Raw genomic sequence first — 17500 nt, 5'->3', positions numbered from 1 at the left:
ATATATAGACCTCCTAATACTAAAGAGTTTGACTTAATAATTGAAAAATTGGATGATATATGTAGAAATCACAAGGACTGGACTATTCTCCTATCTGGTGACTTCAACTTTCCTTTCGTAGAATGGAAAGAACGAATAGGAGATTGTGGTTGTACTTATATCATGCTGTGTCCTCCCTTAGTGCCAAAGCACATTATTATAATGACAAGCAATATGTCCGTCCATCCGTCTTTTAATCTCTGATTAATGTTACTTTAATCCATTCATTCAGTGCATCTACCTCCCGTGTCTGTTCGGCAAATAATTCCTCTCTCTCTCTCTCTCTCTCTCTCTCTCTCTCTCTCTCTCTCTCTCTCTCTCTCTCTCTCTCTCCTCTGTTTCTTCATCTCTCCTCCCCTCAGTCTCAGTCTGTTTCCCCTACCTCTCTCTCGTTCTCCATGTTATCCTCCCCTCAGTCACCGTCTGTTTCCCCTCCTTCTCTCTCTGTTTCTTCATCTTATCCTCCCCTCAGTCTCACCGTCTGTTTCCCCTCCTTCTCTTTCTGTTTCTTCATCTTATCCTCCCCTCAGTCTCACCGTCTGTTTCCCCTCCTTCTCTCTCTGTTTCTTCATCTTATCCTCCCCTCAGTCTCACCGTCTGTTTCCCCTCCCTCTCTCTCTGTTTCTTCATCTTATCCTCCCCTCAGTCTCACCGTCTGTTTCCCCTCCCTCTCTCTCTGTTTCTTCATCTTCTCCTCCCCTCAGTCTCACCGTCTGTTTCCCCTCCCTCTTTGCCTCAGGGATAAATCTTCTGTGGTCACTCTATCGAGGTCTGACTGTTATGGAGTTCGAGTAAGGTTTGGCGTTCCTGCATTCCTCCGACCAATACTTTTTTTTTTTTTTTTTACCTTTGTTTCCAAGGCGAAAACTGATGATTGCTGTTAATCCTTTTAACAATTTTTCATTTTGCGTCGATTTGTATTATGCTATTATTGCAATCTATTTACTTAGGTATTTGTTTAAGTACGTTTTCGTCAGATAGTAGTCGGCGGGGGCGGGTGTCTGGGGGAGAACATTAATGTGTGAAAATATATAAATATATATATATATACATATATACATGTATGTATATATGTATGAATGTTTAATTCACTTTCTTCGATGTGTTTATCTTAGCCGTCACTGTCCTTAGCAAACGTAATGGTAGTTTACGCAGTAAGTGATTAGTACACTCTTCCTTATTATTTACCTTAGCAGTCACTATCCTTAATAAATAACGGTAGTTTATTACAGTCACTGATTCATCCTCTCCCTTATTATTTACCTTCGCAGTCACTATCCTTAATAAAAAGCGGTCGTTTATCCAGTGAGTAACTGATTCCTTCTCTCCCTCATTATTTACCTTAGCAGTCACTATCCTTAATAAACAACTAAACAACGGTAGTTTATACAGTGAGTAACTGATTCAACTCTCTCCCTCATTACTTACCTTAGCAGGTCACTATACTTGATAAAACAACTAAACAACGGTAGTTTATACAGTGAGTAACTGATTCCTTCTCTCCCTCATTATTTACCTTAGCAGTCACTATCCTTAATAAACAACTAAACAACGGTGAGTAACTGATTCATTCTCTCCCTTCATTACTTACCTTAAGCACCACTTTATCCTGTAATTAAACAACCTTAAACAACGGTCATTACTTACATTAGCAGTCACTATCCTTAATAAACAACTAAACAACGGTGAGTAACTGATTCATTCTCTCCCTTATTATTTCCAAACATGGACCATACCTATCAAAATCAACGCCTAGAAATGTACAGCCTATACGGTAATTATCTTTTAAAACCATCATACAAAAACATTAAACAAAAATCGCCGGGACAAATCCGCCCGGATTCTCTGTGCAGGCTTCACATTCACTCTCAGATATCGAATTCATTCTCATTTCCTCGTTCACACCGTTTTAACAGAGCGATCACAAAGTGCGAGGGGGACAACGACTTTCGCATTGGAATATGCTGTTTGGCATAGTTCTCACTGCGTCTGGGCTGGAGGCTATTGTTGCTTGTAATCATGCATGTAAATTCTGTTTAATCTGAGCGTGTGTCTGCATATATATAAATATATATATATACATACATACATATATATACATATATATACATACATACATACATACATCAATTGTGCCTCAAGTAAAGGGTCGTGTAGACCGCAAGATCTTGGCAATTCTCGTCTATTTATTTTCCTCCGTGGCATCAACTCTATTTATACATACTATCATGTTTTATATTTTCGTGATCAAATTATTCATGTACATACATACATACATACATATATATATATATATATATATATATATATATATGTATGTATGTATGTATGTATGTATGTATGTATGTATGTATATATATATATATATATACATACATACATACATACACATATATATATATATATATATATATATATATACACACACATATGTATGTATGTACATGAATAATTTGATCACGAAAATATAAAACATGATAGTATGTATAAATAAAGTTGATGCCACGGAGGAAAATAAATAGACGAGGAATTGCCAAGATCTTGCGGTCTACACGACCCTTTACTTGAGGCACAATTGATCATAACAGAGCAAAAACGTAGTACAATTAGGCATCACCTTTATATATATATATATATATATATATATATATATATATATATATATATATATATATATATGTGTGTGTGTGTGTGTGTGTGTGTGTGCGTGTGCACACGTGTATGATATTTGGCTGTATGTGTTCAATTACGTGTTTCTTCCTCTTAGAAGAGGTAGCTTTACGTTATTAACCTTATCGTTCGCAGCTGTTACTAGTCAAGTACTAAACACCACGTACCTAATTCACCGCTTAAGTAGAAAGAGGCGCAACTGATTTTTCGGGAAATTCGCCTCAGCTGTCTGGCCAATGAGCGTAAGGTCTGAGATGAGTGATTACATTAGTAGGGCAAGAGGGAGTTTGAAGTCGGCTACTGACGAGAAAAATGCATTTCAGTGTTTAAGCTTCAATAAGAGAGGACAAATATATGATGGGGAAAGTTCTAAGTCGAATTGTGTAAGAATTCAAGGAGTGGCGCTACCAGGAGTATCAGCAAATACTATAGCTATCTACCAAGAGTGTTTCTCATGAAAGACCCTTGTATTGTCTTGGGACATACATAAATAAATATAAAAAATAATTACCACTTTATGAGTTAACTCATTTCTAACTGGTTGCTTACGAATTCATATACAATAGCCGCTGTAGTATGAAAAGATATGTAAGATCGTGGATGAGGTGTAAATTTTAAAACATTCTCATTCTTATGACAATAATGGTTTTCTAAATCGAAAAGATGCAAATATCTGAGTCTTGCCTGTTTACATAGAAAAATAAATAAAATAAATACCTAACCTAACAAGAGGTGATCAGATCTCCAGCTTACTCGGGATGCGTGCAAGATTTTCCCCTCATACATAAGATGTAAACATTAAATTTCTAACTTTTACGTAAATTAAAACCTAGAATCTACGGCCAAATAGAACCTTGTTTCATAAACGGAAATTAAAATAAATATGCTACGTTCTATCAGAAATAATTTTTCTGTACTGTTTAATATGCAGATTATTTATGTTGTACATTTTCATTCCAATAAATAAAGCATAAATATCCTATTCTACATTTCCTTTATCTTGACCCAATGCGAAACACCTTTTTCAGGCCGTTTTAAGCTCTTCAATAGACCTTTCCTACCCTCCCAACAAGAACAACAACAACAAAGTATAGTTTGTGGGCTTACTTCCTTGTAAGCGTTAAGTATTATTTAACCTACCATGGGGATTAGTCCAAATTACACTACCAGTCAAAATAACAAATACAACTATGTTTAAGTATTACAGCGGGTAACGCAAACAGCTAATTTCTCTCAGTAAAGTGACCTATCAAAAACGATTGCCGTTTACGACTGGAGCATATTTTTCAGTGCCATAAGTTGAGTTGCAAAGAAAAATGTTAAATAAATCTACAAAACGTTACACTTTAGATACTTCAACACCTTATACCCTTAAAATTGTGTATAAAATTGTAGACATCCTTGTTCCTTCCATTCCTCTGTGTTCAAAGCAATGATCTGTATTTTGTGAGCGGATCTCATGCTATTTCAAGGATTAACTTCGTCTCTGCCCTTATGCGATATAGCTAAAAAAGAAATCTTATCTTTGCAAGCCTTCGTTCACAACTACGAAGACGTAAGATCCGGAGCAAAGCAACACTCGATACGTAGTTTGCATTTAATTCAACAAATCACAATCCCGCTTCTTCATTGCTTAAAGGAAAGCTACATCCCTTCTCTCTCTCTCTCTCTCTCTCTCTCTCTCTCTCTCTCTCTCTCTCTCTCTCCATTTTCTGTATATACTTTTCAATATCTTTGCCCTCTCATGCTCTGTTTCTCTCACTCTCCATTTCCACAATATATTTCTCAATAACTTTCGCTTCTCTGCAAATTCCGAAAAGATGAAACTCATTCTAGTTGATATTCGTAGTATCTCTTTCAATATCTTATGCTGTTCCTGTGTGAGTCGTACATTTTCTCTATGTTCCATCCTCCTTCCCTCGCGCTCTTCAAACTCATTGCCATTACTTTTGTTAAAGTTCATGGCTCCGAGTCCATCTCTTTTTTTTTTTCTTTTTTTTCATACACGAAATTATACGGATTTCGTTAAAATGAAATTGGATCGTGGTTCAGTGCTTGAATAAAAAAAAATGTCGCAGCTGAGTAGCTTTCTACAAACTCCATCATAATTATGCGATGATATTCTGTAAAATAACGTGGCATTCTATGCACAAATCTATTCTACAAAGCAACGTGTCTTTTTTTTTTCTTCTTCTTCTCCTCGCTACAGCCTGACAATGTACACCTAAAGATTCCCCTTTCTAATTCCATACATCTTCTCGGAAAATACATTCTCAGACAGCCTGCATGGAAAATACTCAATTGGGGGGATGTCCTCGACCTTCCCGAAAAGGAGGCTCTCAACCTTGCAATAAAAATCCTGGCTGAGGTCCAATTCAGAGCCAGCCTGGGAAATTGGGTATCAGTTCAAGACAATGATCATTAATGTAATCGATTTGCGATGATGCTAATATCCCCCGCATGATTAACTGATCAATGTGATTCCCATTTGGACCAGATGCCTGAATCTGTTTTTATCATTTCTAATAAATTATTTACTGACGAAAATGCACACATACACACACACACACACACACACACACACACACACACACACATATATATATATATATATATATATGTATATATATGTATATATATATATATATATATATTACCTGTTATATGAGAAAGCTTCTACACTGAAGGTGCTTTCCTTTTCAGCAATGAGCAGGCTTGCTTAAAAGGGATGATTTCGGAGACAAAAATAATAATAATAATAATGAAAATAAAAAAATATTGGCTGTCACTTCCACACTTATCATCTAACTGATCTCATATGAATGAAACTAGACGAAATTCATAATAAAAAACAGCTGCAGCTCTCCAAAATATCGAACATAGAGACTATACCGCAAATAAATTCACCATTTTTGAAAAAGAAAATAGTGAAATAAAACCGTAATCTTTAAATATTCAGTGCTGAACAGTGTACGTCTTCTGTGCTATAAGGTTACCAGCTAATTAGTCTTCTGACAAAAATAATAGAAAGAAAATCTTACATGATTACATTTCGGAGACCATCACATTTTATTGAGAGAGAGAGAGAGAGAGAGAGAGAGAGAGAGAGAGAGAGAGAGAGAGAGAGAGAGAGAAGGCATTAATGGCAGGTAAATGCATTGCTACATTTCATGTAAAATGTAGTACCCAAAGAGCATAAGTACTTTTTAGCAAATGTACTGTCTAATTACATTATCAGAATAAATTTTCCCCATTAAAAAGACTAATAGTTAATTAGAATGCATAATTATTGACAGTTAAAATGCTGATAGACTTAGACAGTTATTTTCGAGCATAGATTCCGTTCTGTCGTCGAAAATTATCCCAACTAGTTTCTGATTCTAGTTGCATTGCAACGATGACTCACTATTTTTAGAGAACTGTATAATTCAGGATCTATTTCTTTTTAATTTAGCTAAGGTTTTTAAACTCATTTCCAGCTTGTCTACTTTCTCATTTTTCAATCAATACTCGTCAATTACTAAGTAGAGGTTTGCAGAGCACAAAGGATTAATGAAAAAAAATAAAGATATAAATAAATAAATAAATAAATACATCATTTATAATATACCAACTACTGAAAGAGCTTAAATATATCATTCCTCAAATTGTTATTTTAATGGTGTGTAGTATATGCTGTACATTTTATTATAACCTCATTAACGTTTTATCACTAAGTCGGTCTGTCTCTAAGGATGACTTCTTTACAAAGATTGCACGCTATAACTTATTGCTATATCTCGATACATATCGTTCATTATATAATAAAGCTCATGGCACATCCACCCTCCTCTCGAAAACCTGTTCGTCCGCCCTGGGTTGGGGCGGGGTAGGTGATGGATGGGGAGGGTAGGGTAGACACGATGTACAGCGTTGGGTTCCAGTGCAGTATAGCTCGCATCATCAAGTTCGTAATAATAATAATAATATCCTAAAGACACCAACTGTACTTCTTACCAGTTTTAAAAGGCGAATGACTTTTACATCAATCTTGCAGTGACACCCTCACTATACTTAACCGAATTTACGGGGAGAACTGATCTATTCAAATCTCAAAGAAACTTCGCTTCGAGAAAGGCAAATCAACCATAGACTCCTCTAGCAATTTTCTTCCAACAAAAAAGTTAAGCTTCATTAGCGTGTTTGAATATGAGCCCTAGCCCCGTTCGAGACACAGTACTTTCATAAACCTGTGAAGCTCCATTTAAATAACAGGTTTTCTAAGGGAGCACAGATGGATATGATGGAATTTTAACAATTTTCAAGAAATTATTTTGTCTCAAAAATAAGCACTAGGTTATATAACGCATGTTTCACAGATATGCTTTGAGATTCTCTTAAAACAACGGAGAAAATTACTTTGAAACGAATAATTATTGACTGGTTCATCAAACTGCCGTCGCAAGACCACAGGTCATCTATAAACGACTGACTCATTCAATTGCATCGATCGTGAGGCTTTGCCAAAAAGACCTGACTCATTCAATTTCATTGATCACGAGATTTTGCCAAAAAGGACCAAGTGAAGCTCAAACCCACAACAAAGCCAACGTTTTTCTACCTCCTCTAGTGATGTCAGCTATCCTCCAAACCCTAAAAAAATAATAAAAAAAAAACACACACAGGAAACCCAAAACTTCCTACATGTGTTTGCCCCTCGAATATTAAACTTTTGCATTGTTTAACTTTATAAGTTACGTCCCTGAAAAATTCTTTCCTGCACTTCTAGCATTTTTTTTTTCTTTCTCCTTTACGAGAGTAATGAACGATATGTAATGCAAGCCCTAGAACTCGTCTGAAAGCACAACGGTAAACATGCGAGCGCATCTATTGGTGCGACGCTGACGAGACCGACTGCAGAGTTTGCTCATTGCATATTCTCATGCGCCGCGTCAAAGAAAATTGCAGAAGAAATACAAAAAGACACAAATTTGCTGGAGTTAGGGAGAGTGAGTCTCTCAAAAGCTTCCTAACAGTATTAGAGCAGATTCAGACTTACTTTCCAAGGGAGTTGTCGAAGTACGATACAGTTTCATTAAAAGAAAAATGATGCTAAAGTACACATTAAGATCACTCTACCTGTGTTGCAGATGAAGCCACAATTTCCTCCGATAATTACCTGAAATAAGAAAAGATGAAATTAATGACAACATACTATAGATATGTTAATGTGTATTTGATCTAATAACAATCTCTCTATCTCCCTCTTTCTCTGCAAAATATAGCTTCCGTTTCTTACACAAAATAGTCATGACAAAGATAGACAGGCTTACTTATATCAAACACTGCGAAAGTTTATGGTATGGAAATATCTGGTATGTTGACTTACAAATTAAATAAACTCATTATATAAAACTATTACGGACTTATATGAATTTTATTCATTCAACATTATCACGGCGATTATGCAGTTTGAAAAACTTCTTAAAAGTTCGAAATCGCCTGTTAGCAAAGCGAACCCGTTTCTGGTCACAAAACTGTAGAAAACAAATAATCAAACTTTTACATCAACAATTAGGTAAAAAACAATGGCTCCAAAATAACTTTTTTTGTTGGGCTTCCCTCAACTTCTGAATAATGACCGATGGGCAAATTGATTCCATACGCCGTTTAATCACGTCATTATATAATCAAGAAGAGACGATTAAAGGAGAATGTGTTCAAAAGGATGTCCGTCTCGGAACGATTCATCCCAGTTCAAATGTTCTCGATGAAGAAACGTCCGAATTTCCGTATTATATTTGTGCTTTTCACCAGACTGGGATCCAGAATTAGAACTGAACGTAATAAAGAATTTAGGCCAAAGGCCAAACACTGGGACCTACGAGATCATTCAGCGCTGAAACGGAAATTAACAGTAAAAGATCTGAAAGATGTAACAGGAGGAAAACCTCCCGTTACACCATGAATCAACTGTTGGGAGTTGGTGGAAAGTAAGATGGAAGACAGAGAATATGAAAGGAGGTGCAGTAAAAGTAACGAAAGGGGTTGCAGCTAGGCCGAAGGCACGCTGCAAAGAACCTTAAGTAATGCCTACAGTGCACCGCATGAGGTGCAGTGATGGCACTAACCCCCTACGGGGTCCAGGATTAGAGGAATATACACTACCCTATATCCAACCTCAACTAACAATAAACCTGATACAGTAGAGTTAGGAGACAAAATATTTGGGCGTACAACGGAGTGTAGGACGTCCTTGATCTAATAGGCTGTCATTTGTATACATCTTCAGTAATTCATATTCCATTCATATGACCGAGGATTCTTCACTTTGCAATCCGCTGAATGACAAGTGTGAAATGATTACCAGTCAGGTTATGCAGGTAGAAATTACAACGGAGTTGCTTTCATTCAAACGCTTCATGAAGACAACATTGGTTGCAGTAGCACAAATATGACTGATTTATAACTGAAATAACAATGGAGGAGATCTCTCAAAATCACTGATTTGGAAAAGTGCTTGGTACTAACATACGGTAGTTTCAGGTACTAAAACTAACTTCCTCCCTTGCTGATATAAACTTGACAAGCCTCATTTATTGCTGGTTGAGGAATATTAAACGGTTTCTTCAGAAACAAAATTATGATGAAGTGAAAAGTCGTTTTAATATTCCCCAAATCTAAGATCAACCTAGAAAAGGTACAAAAACTAACAAGTGATGGTGAAAAGCGAAGAACTAGTATTTGTCCTCAACAGAGTCCTGAATGGTCTTCGAACCCTTGTAATTACAATGATGATGAAAAGGCAGAGGTATGAGCCTTAGCTGATGGGTGATAACAGCAGAGCAGACCCCATCCAAAGAGAGGCTGATGGGATTCATAGTTACAGAAATACTTACAGGAGAGACGGGAACTGTAAAAGCAGACGAAAGATAAGCAAGGTTAAATACTCTTGAGGTTCCTGGAAACGTTCTGGGTAGAGACCTAGGAGCAGTGCCATAAGGAGACGTAAAAATCCTTTTACGTTTATTCTTCATGAGATATTTCCTTGGCTGAAGAATATTAACGTCAAATGAATACTTAATTCTTTCTCCTACTTTCCTAGTTATGCTCTAGAGGCAAACTTCTTCTACCTCCACAACTTCTTTTTTTCTAAAACTATGCCATAGAAAATTATATATTCATGCTGGTCCCAGGGTATGATAAAAAAAAAAGGAAAGTAAAAGATCGGGTTTATTCCCACGTTTTGAAAAATAGAAAAAAAAAATCCTGGTGTTAGCGAAATGTGTAACAAATCTTGGTAATCTGGCGCACTCGGCACAACAGAGTATGTGAGAGTATCTTCAGCTTCTGTATCTTAGTTATATACTCTCCCTCTGTACAAAATGTCATTTTTCTTTTATACTGGCTCTGGCTCTTTTCTCTTCAAGAAATTATGTAAAATGGGATTCCATATTTTCTATTGCATATTCTTGCGACGTTCTGATCGAGCCCGTTTATCCAGTGAATTCAGGATAAATTAAAAAAAGACATGACTTTTCTTCACGGTAAATGTATAATGAAGTGCAAAATATTACTATAAACTAAACGATCTCGGAGAATTTAAAAAAAAAAAAAGACGCATCTTCACTGAATATACATCTTAACGTCACAAAATCGATCCTGTATTTTTTTTTTTTTTTTTATCGTGAGACCCTAATCTATAAATTAGAGCAATAAGAACTCTTATCACTCCTCTTTAACTAACTACTGTACTGGCATATCCAGAAAAGATTACTGAGGAAAGACTTGACACTGCTATTTCCTGTACGTCACTCCTGCTGTAATTGCCATCAGAAGAGTGATAAGAATGAAGTATATTTTATGAACTAGAGGCATTTTAGGTATGTTTGGTTTATTAAAAAAAAAGAAAAAAAAAAAGAAAAAAAAAAAAAAGCAGGTTACATTTTTTGGCAAGTTCACAGAATTGAAAAGAGGTCCACAGTTATTGTAAATGGCATGTATTGTTTAAAGCATTTAACCTCCCAGGTCACTTTGCAAAACCTAACACACAAGCAAAGGGCGGTGACGTTACGGCGGAAATGAAATGAATTCCCGCTGGTAGCAAGAGCTGTAATGACTGTCGCAGGGAAGCCTGTCATTCTTCCCTATCAATAATGGTGCGACATGACCACGACCTTCCATGAATCTGCAGGAGCTGTTCAAGGAAGTACATTCAGAAATTAAAGGTCAAAACCAGTATCTAGAGGCTAACGTAATCAGATACCAAAGACAGAAGCACCTAAGACTTGCAGATAGTTACAAACTTGAAATACAGGCAGACCTAAAGGGTAAAATTTCCAAAATTTACAAACATTACTAAGGAACCAAGGGAAGACATGAAAAAGATTTTTTTGTAATGGTTCTCATTCCATTAGGACCACTAGAGGTACTATATAAATTAAATGCAAGAAACCAATTTGAATCTTGCCATTTCAAGACACACCTTCCTTGACAGCATCACCAGTAATTCACTTATGCCACAGATACTGCTATTCATGCCCTTTAATACTGCGAGATAGCAAACCATTCTTATCTTAATACAATCCCAAACTTTTTCACTCACATTCCTAGCTAGAAATAGTAAGTCTATCATTCAGGAACGCTGGTAAGACTTGAAAAATATCCCTGCATTTTTTTGTGTAAGTCAAAAATGGCAATTAAATGTCAATATCGCTCTCATAGCCGAGGAGATTGGTATACTGGTTCTTTTATGACAGCAGTGGAAAAATAGGAGAAAGAACGATGGATTTTTATCACTCAGCTAATAGAAAGAGCCGGATGAAATACATCCCTTTTTGTGTATTTTCCTCTTCTACTTAATCCGGAATTTTCCCTTCGCTCACGACCTTGTATTTGATATCTGAAAGAATTCGAAAACAACTCCGTGTCAAGAGGTCTTCGTGTGATGGATCGTGAGATGAACAGTGATGAAATTTTAAGAAAATGTTATTTCAAACTTCTAATGTAAGTTAAATTTTGATCGACTTTAAATGTTTTCATTGCTTGCCCGGAAATATCCAATGATTCAATCGTTTTCTCTTTTTAGAACGCAACCATTACCACTCAAGCAAGAACTGTAGCCATTTCGTTAAAGAAATGGTGTCCTAACACATAGAAGACAAGAAATTTGATTTTAAAAAATGTAGACTTTGCTATTGGCTTTGCTACGAAGCATATATCAGTAACATTTATTTTTGAAAAAGATATATTCCAGTTAAATCTTCAATCGCGATATAACCAGTGCCATCACACTCTCAAGTGGTCTAATCCTTCTAAGGTAGCAAATTACGTCACTTACAACTGCGCTAGGCAGTGTTATGTAATGCCACGGCCTCTCAACGTTAGATGCTAGGGACGCTCTCAAGTGTATTAAACATCATTTGCACCTTTAGGGATAAGTACATTGTATATCTGCTAAAATAATTGTTCGAGCAAGAGCGAAACAGAGGGAAATGCCTGTTAAATATTTTCCCCTTATTCCCTTTTTTATACTCTCTCTCTCTCTCTCTCTCTCTCTCTCTCTCTCTCTCTCTCTCTCTCTCTTTAATATATGAAAAAATAATATAAATCGTACCTGCTGGAACAAACGTGTTTATATTAGTTTTCTTTACTCTAGCAAGAGCTTGGCAGCTCCTTGCGACGAATCTAAATCTTTATACGGTAAAAATATATGTAAATCATATTGTATCATATTGTGTGTATATATATATATATATATTTAATTTTACTTTATATATATATATATATATATATATATATATATATATATATATATATATATATATATACACACACACACATATATAGTATATATATATGGCAGTTACACCGAAACATTGGTGTTACCCTTTTGTTATCTACGGTAGGAATTTGGACTCAGGTTACGAGCCCCACTTCCAATGCTCCAAAGGGCAGTTACGAGGACTTTGTGAGCCTGCATCGGACATTCTTTTCAGCCACCTCCCCAATTACTGACTAGGAAAGCTGTTTCTCAACTTTGCTGAAATACATATTACATACATACATATACTATATATACATATGCATCTTCTATATAATATTATACATATATATGTATAGTATATACATATACATATATATATATATATATATATATATATATATATATATATAAATATGTATATTTAATCTATATATATTATAGCATAAACGGACAAAGAAATTGAGTACTAATAGAATTGAGAAATGCAACTTCGAAGGTACTGAGAAGGTATGGTATATATTTTATAATGAAAATGGTGCTTATGTTAGAATATGTAGATAGAGAGAGAGACTTGCCTGGCATAAGATTGGATCTGAGACAATGATATGTCTCCCTGGCTGTTCAATATCTTTATGAATAGAAGACGCAAGAAGCCAAAGAAAGAACAGTAAATAGAAGTAGAATGTCACAAGGTGAGAAAATGAGTCAGGAATAGAATTGGCAATGTTTGATATTTGCAAATGACTCACTACTGACTGAGGATTGAGAAGAGAAATTGCGGAAATTGAGAAGCTGATTGAAAGTGGTTACAAAAGGAGGAAGATGAGTTGATATAAACAAGAGTAGGGTCACTAGATCAAATGTACAACAGGCAAATGGAGCCAAATAAATCTTGATATGGTTGGTAGAAGAATGGCATCAGCTATTTCACAGAGATTTGGGCGTAAATTAAACCGACGATTGTAGGATAAGAAAATGTCAGTTAGAAAACTGGTGAATCAAGAAAGTTAGAAAGATAGGTGCCAAAGAGTGGGAAATGCTTAATTCGTCTATGAAATCCAAGGCAGGATCACAGAAACGGCCTGTGCTGAACCAGTTCTGCTTTAAGGTAGTGAGACGTGGATGATGAACGCAGTAATTGAAAGTTAAATGGTTGAAATTCTATGAACTCTATATGTGGTGATAAAATAATTGAAGGGGTGAGAAATGTGGAGATATCTAAGAGTTGGTAATAGGTTAGGAGGAAGGACGAGAGGAAGTTCTAGAAATAACTGAAAAAATAGTGAAAATTACTGAAAACGAGAGGACTCAGTATCTTGGATGCGCAGGAGTGCAGGCAAGACCGAGCTGAAAGTGCAGTGTATGTGTGTGTGTGTGTGTTGAGGGTTTGATACACTGCTGATGAAGTGGCTAATTTTATGAAGGTTTCCTTCACAGGGTTTCACTCACGATTTAGTAACTAAAATATGAATGCAATATTAAAATTATTTTCTTTGGAGCTATCTCCCAAAAGGGGAAACGTCTTGATGCAGACACAAAAATAAACACACACATACATACACAGACACAGGCACACAAACACACACACACACACACACACACACACACACATATATATATATATATATATATGTATGTAGTATGTAGTATATATATATATATATATATATATATATATATATATATATATATATATATATATATATATATAATCACCCTGAGGGTTATAGGCAGGAAATTTACAGAAATATATCCATCAAGATGTCAGCTGGAGGTGCAATTTCACCCCTGTTCACTCAGCACTCTCCCTCCCCCACTTTTTTATATTTCCCCTTCCTCTCCCCCACTCCCTTCATAATCGCCCTCCCCCACCCGCCCCACACCTCCCCTTCCAACCCCCCTATAAAACAGCACATGGGCTTTGATTTATGAGGTAAGGGAGACCATAGAAAGGACGACAAAGTAGCGCCCCTCATGCGGTGGGGGTAAAGAGGCATTTGTTTGTCTGGAAATACTATTCCGGTCGTTTCTTAACTTTTTCGCTCTTTTTTAGCCTCCTTTTTTCTTCTTTTATGCGTTCGTGTTTGTTATAGTCGTTGTTTTTGTTGCTGCAGTCAGTGTGTGGGTGCTATATTTCCGTGGCCCATAAGGTAAATTACGTTCGGAGATGCTTTTGTTTCATTGTACAGTTATCCTTGCAACGGCCTATAAAACCCTGCCATTTTTTCGGGTTTCTATTAAAAGATTCTTATGGAGGTTAGAGTCCCTCGCTTACCAATACACCCTCACACACATATGCATCCAAAAAGCACACACACACACACACACACACACACACACACACACACACACACACATATATATATATATATGATATATTATATATATATATATATATATATATATATGTGTGTGTGTGTGTGTGTGTGTGTGTAAATATATATATATATATATATATATATATATATATATATGATATATATATATAGGTATATATATAATATGTCTATATAATGAAATTTTTCTCGTATGCAGTTTGGTCATCATCATCTCCTATGACGGATTAAAATCATCTAATACTAAATTAATGCCTGGAAAAGTGCTGTTCAATTCAGCACTTCGCTTTGTCTATAGGAACACTCAATGAAGATTGAAGACTTCCTTAATTCGGAGCAACGAGAGGATATAATCTTGGCAACAGGAACAGCTTTGTTTTGACATGGAATACTAATGCCTAACGAAGAGTTTTGGTTCAGAGTTTCTGGTAAATCCCGAAACTCCATTTCTTTTTCTGTACTAGGGTCCTTGGGCGAAGAGCATTCTGCTTTCGTCAAAAAAGGAAGGGTCTCACTTTGGTTGTTAAGAAAAATGAATAATAATAATAATAATAATAATAATAATTAATAATAATAATAATAATAATAATAATAATAATAATACAGTTGTTACGGTGACATGCATGTATGTATTTTATTTATATATATATATATTTATATATATATATAGATATATATATATATATATGAAATACATACATGCATGTCACTGTAACATAATACTGTAAGAAAAATGAATAATGAATAATAATAATAATAATAATAATAATAATAATAATAATAATAATATAATAATAATACAGTTGTTACGGTGACATATATGTATGTATATATATATATATATATATATATATATATATATTATATATATATATATATAATGATTACATAAGTATACTTTATATATATGTATGTGTGTGTACATATGTAACTAATATGTGTGAGCCTGCGCTTGTTATCAAACCTTATTGTCTCTAATACACATTTTCTGTTACTTTGTTAATTTCTTCACAAAAAAATATTACACAATCAAATGCCAGCCTCTAGAATACTCAACTCTCATTAAAAGGTAATGGTGAGCCTCAATGAAAATAAAATCATTCTAAACTTGAATATCTCACAATAAAATACCATGCAGAGCTTTTTTTTTTTTTTTTTTTTTGCTTTTTTTTTTTTTTTTTTTTTTTTTTTTTTTTTTTCGAAACTTTTCCAAATATCTTTTTACTCGTAATATTGGAAACCAATAATCTTCCACTACAACGTAGAAGTTAATTAGTGTGAATGATTAATATTCAAATAGTCGTTATCCTACGAAATTGGTGACCTAATTTTGAAAAGGCTTTTATTTCTTATTCAAAAGTTATTACTACGTTAAACCTTACACGTTATATTCTTTCATGAGAGAGAGAGAGAGAGAGAGAGAGAGAGAGAGAGAGAGAGAGAGAGAGAGAGAGAGAGAAGAAGAATCTTAGCAATTTTCCTAATACCATTTCAACCACTACTTTTAATAATCTGTCCGTCCTTGAAACTGAGTTCCAGCAACATTACTCTATACATCGTAACTAGAAAAACTCTTAATCTGCATTTATTCTTTAAAATAATGGACTCATAAAAAGTAAACATTACAAAAAGTAAGCGTTCTCTCTAACAAATCTCTATCGTAAAATGCACTCCTTAATAAAATGCACGAATGCTGATCCGATCTATTCATAAAACTAATCGGATTAAATTAATCTCGTTCCTGACTAGTCGGTCTCTCTCGCTAAGTCCTTTCATGAAAGGCGATCAGATCCAGTCAAACAAGAAATTAGGTTGTGTTAATAAAAAGAACAATTTGAATAGTACATAAAGGCGACCACTCTTACAAAATAAACACAGATTTACTTATTCATACATTTCCATACCAAAAGCTTTTAATTTCTCGTGATATCACGAGCAATAAAACTTGAATTAATTCTAATTTTATTGTCCAAATACATCAGTAATTTATGAAATTTTAAACCTTTCTTTCCTTAGCCACCTTCTGTCATTATCAACTAAAGTAGTATATAATCGTAAGACGAAAACATGCCAGTTTTATTCTCCAATGGCGGATTTAAAAATCTTCTACAGCAATATCTAAAGATAAAAAAAATCCAAACGAAAACTGATCACATCATATTACACAACCAATCAGATTCGATTAATCATAGATCCTCCTATTAAGAAGTTCGTCAGTTCGCCCTCACTTCCGTGAATTCCCTTTTTATAGTCAAATCGAAATTTTCAAAATTCATACTGGTCTTGAATGGACACTTTCGACCAGGGGATTAATAATTGGGGGAAACTAATTATCGCTCGTGTAATTTTCTCTCGATTTCATAAGCAGGTATGATACCTAGTAAGACCCCACTTTCGGTTCGATCATTATTGCAAAGGTATATTCCAGTATGATTACTTTTATGTAGACATGCTTTAGGAAATACCCACTGCGACCAAATTATGAAAATTATACAGCTTAATCATTCTTGTACAAATGCTGGCTTCCCGTTCTTGTGAATTTCTAAAATAGTCGCTTTCGTATGTGTACTGATAAACTGTCCAAAAATCATGAAAAATAAATGTCATTTTAACTCCCACCAATAGGTAACAAAGCTTTAAGGGTAAAATCACTCGCAAAATTCAAACAAAATTCAAAATCTGAGATGTACACACACACACACACGCATTA

At 35.0% G+C, this 17500-nt stretch overlaps 1 protein-coding gene across 3 annotated transcripts in view; it reads right to left on the bottom strand.

Annotated features, from left to right (window-relative positions):
• Positions 1 to 17500, bottom strand: part of LOC135215272 (lachesin-like) — a 445087-nt gene that overhangs the window by 316256 nt on the left and 111331 nt on the right. Inside the window, exon 1 of one of the 3 annotated variants that reach the window (XM_064249823.1) lies at positions 7828 to 7858. The exons of the other annotated variants lie outside the window; for them this stretch is intronic. The gene's annotated coding sequence lies outside the window, so the exon portion shown is untranslated. Of the gene's footprint in view, positions 1 to 7827; positions 7859 to 17500 lie in introns of those variants that run through there. 3 annotated transcript variants of the gene reach the window in all.

This window comes from Macrobrachium nipponense, chromosome 19 (genome assembly GCF_015104395.2).
Source record: "Macrobrachium nipponense isolate FS-2020 chromosome 19, ASM1510439v2, whole genome shotgun sequence".
NCBI lineage: Eukaryota > Metazoa > Arthropoda > Malacostraca > Decapoda > Palaemonidae > Macrobrachium > Macrobrachium nipponense.
This window is presented reverse-complemented; position numbering and strand designations above follow the sequence as displayed.